This window comes from Polypterus senegalus, unplaced genomic scaffold, assembly GCF_016835505.1.
Source record: "Polypterus senegalus isolate Bchr_013 unplaced genomic scaffold, ASM1683550v1 scaffold_9150, whole genome shotgun sequence".
NCBI lineage: Eukaryota > Metazoa > Chordata > Cladistia > Polypteriformes > Polypteridae > Polypterus > Polypterus senegalus.
In genome coordinates this window covers 4,441-8,153 of record NW_024377397.1, presented here as the reverse complement: position 1 = coordinate 8,153, position 3,713 = coordinate 4,441, and positions in this window count along the sequence as shown.

The following is a 3,713-nucleotide window of genomic DNA, read 5'->3' as shown; positions in this document are numbered from 1 at the left end:
ATTTTAGTAAAAAGGTAGGAAGAAAAAGAAGGAAAAACGACTACAATATGAACTGGAACAATTGTGTGTACAGAAGGAGGAGATATAAATGACGAGATGGGAGATAGAATGCAGAAAAAATAAAGAAGAATTGGGAAAAGTATATAAGAACAGAAAAATTAGTTTCGACAGGAAGTCAAAACCTGAGGAAAAAATATACCTGGTTTTTCAAAGAAAATAATAAAAAGAAGGAAAAAAGCCAGTATAGAAGAATTGAAGGATAAGATGGACAGGTGAAGAGGAGGAAATAAGACCTGTTATTGGACATCGTAACAACGTGCTATAAAGGAATATCTGAAAAGAAAAGTGCGCTAGGTGCATTCTCAACTGGAAGACACGCCACTGGATACGGCGTTTCTGCGAAGGACCAGAAGAAATGCTGTAGAAATGAGATGAGATGCAGGAGATGGAGGCTAAATGGGTGGTGGGGTGGCTCAGGAATGGACAAACACCCTTTAGAATTTTGCTCTTTTGGATCTAATAAAGAAGATGCCAGGGTTTGTTTCACAGGTTGTGAGAGATGGAGATAATGGGAGACAATTACAAAAGGACTGTCATAACCAATCCCAAACAAGGAGATGATGCTAAAAGAATTGGAGACCCGATGCCTTTTCTTCTTTAGGACTACAGGGTCTTCTTAAAGAGTCTGTATAATCTCTAAGATAAGCTGGAGGAAAATGTGATAAAGAGGAACAAGCGTGTGTGGTATCGGGTGAAGTGCATCCGAAAATCTGTGTGTATTAAAGTTGCATATATTTAATGCAGGAAGAAAATGGACATGAATAAATTGGGCTGGGCTGACCTTTGGCAGAGGTGAGCTCACAGATATGGAGTTTACAGAAATTTGAGGTACAGAAATTTCTAAACTGGGTCAAGACAGTGCCAAGAATTGCGGTAGGAGGTGGAGTACGTGTAGAATTATCAAATACAGGTGGGGGAGTGAGCAGGGGTGCCCTTTATCAGTACTATTCATATTAAATATTGAACTTAGATTAATAAATCTGGTAAAATGAGAGGGCAAATCTGGGGATGATCAGGAGGCGGAGGGCAACAAGTTAAAATGTGTGTGCATATGGATGATGTGAGCAACAATAGTGAGAGATGTGTGCCGAGCAGGTAGTATTGAATACAAAATGTTTCTATCTATGGATCATAATTAAATCTGAAGAAATGCAGTTGTATGCTGGGGTAACTGGAAAGAAAAACCTGCGGGAAAGATAAGACTTAACATTAAATATTCGAGTAGGAGTGGGAAAATAATAGAAAAAAAGCGATATTCTGTGCAAGATTTTAGAATGACCTGACTATGGAGGGCAAGATTTGCTGGTGAAAGCAATAATAATCCCAAAACTGACATATTTATTACCGTTTTCCCCGAGAAAATATTAAAGATTATAAGAAGCTGTTTTGTTTTCCTATGGGGTCAAAATGTGAGGAAAATTGCAAGAAAAGTAATAATGAAACAAAAGAAATGGAAAAGATTTAAATAAAGAAACTAGTAACGCAGCTTGTTCAATTGGTTGTACCATGCGGCGGCTACGTAGAAAATGGCTGGTTGATCGCGATGTCAATTGGATGCGGAGCTGAGGAAAGTGGATTGTTTAAAAGCGTGTAATAGACCTGTTGCTATGCATACAGCACTACGTGAATGGATTCAATTTTAGGAAATACAGGGAAGGGTAAACAATACCGGGGAAGAAAAAGGCCCTGAAGAGATATACTCTTGAACCGACAAATCATTAAAAATAAAAAATACATAATGAAAGAATCAAAACAAAAGTAACAACCAAAAGCAATGAAAGTTGTTAGCCAAGACAATACAAAAAAGGATTTGGGCTGGATTTAGAATACAAAAGTCTTCTACAGCCAACCACCCAAAATAACTCTAGGAAAATGCATGGCATTTAATCTCAAGAAAGAACTACTGGAATACAGTATCAGACATATGTTTTCAAATACTGCATCAAAGGATTTGGAAGGATTGTGGCGTGACCGGATGGGTTCTTCTGGAAAAAGGATTACAAAGAAGGGTACTGTATGGATTAGTGGGGAATAACTTGAATGAGAAAATGGCAAAAGCAATGGCAAATAATTAATATAGTTAAAATATGAGAAGAAATGAACTGTTGATACCACTAATAAGGATGTTTCAAGGAAGCTATACGAAATCTTGGAAAATACGAGGCATGGAAAATAAAGATCAATTAGATATAAAATTAAAATAAAAGTAAAATGTTTTAGGAAAAAATGACTTTTCATATAATTGTTGAAAAAGTGGTGGCAGTGATTAATAGATTAGCTAGACTGTATGGTTCTAAACTAAACTGCTGAAAAAACATTCATCTAACTAAAATGGACCGACAGTAGTACGGCTCTTTAGAAAATGGCAAAGTGAACAAGGAAAAAAAAAAAGGTTCTCCCAGGGCGAGGCTCATCCATTGCACTCCGGGTGTGCTGACCCTGCGATTTCTAAATCTTGACTGGAGCTGCATAATTTGTGGTGATAGGGATGGATGCTCTAATGAATCCTAGTTTCAAACCATTGAAAACGCTCACGTTAACTTATACGGTAGTACTTGGGCGATTCTTGAAGCAGGGCCTGTGAAGACGCTCCAGACCGGCAATAAGTTCCGTCAATCAATCAAATCTGTCTATCTATATTTCTTTATTTGTTTAAGGACCCGCCCTAGAAAATGATAATAAAAATAATATTAATTTAAATTAACTAATCAATGTATTTGTTATCTTAGGACTGACCCCACATAATAAAATAATAATATAAATAACCATTCTTTGATACCTCTACTGATTTTAAGCCGCTTTCCTTGCTGCCAAAGAGCCCAGCTTCTGACCTGCCCAATTGGAAGGAGGAAAAGAAAAAGGCAAAGTGAAAGCGGCTCTACTGGCAGAAGGCAAAAGCTTACAGCCTCGGGGTATTCCCAGTTAAACGGGGCTCTCCTTTCTCTCCCCAAATACTCTTACACTTTGGGCCTCTTTCTGGATGACAGCATATTCCTGTTTTGCCGTTCTTTGGAATTTTCGGATGTTTGATTAGGATGTCATTTATTACTGATCCTTCTGTAATCATCCCAACCTTCACTTATTTCGGGCCCTGGGTTTCCACCTCCTGGATGGATGGATGGATGGGATGGAGTGCAGATGAATAGTAGATCTAGATAATCCTCTTCAGACAGGGCCTACCTTGGCACTGCACAAGGGGCCCGCCGATCAGAGAAGGATAGCAACCTCGTGGCTCCTTGCAACGTGCAATCCAGTGGCATGGGCGCAAGCGTGAGATATCGGCCAGCAAAGTTTCTTATGGCCTTTGCTGATTTTCACCCAACAATGTCGACTCAGACTTCCTCTGGGAGTTACTAGAACTTTCGTCCATGATTCCCCCTAAAGTTCTTTTCTAGATGTCACGTAGCCCCATTATACACAAGTACCAAACAGGTATTATGGAATAGAACCCTCATGTTTTCCCAGTTGAGCAGTTCTTGGTTAGTCAAATTGTGGCTGCCTCCTACGCTGTTTCTGCTTATATGGACTGGGGTGCTTCCTTTAAGTCCGCAGGGTTCAGCTGACTGTGGGGCATCTGTTGGAGAAGAAAGATTCATGAATATTGACTTTGCTGATGATGCTGTGATTGTCGTGGAGTCAATGGAGGCTCTGAT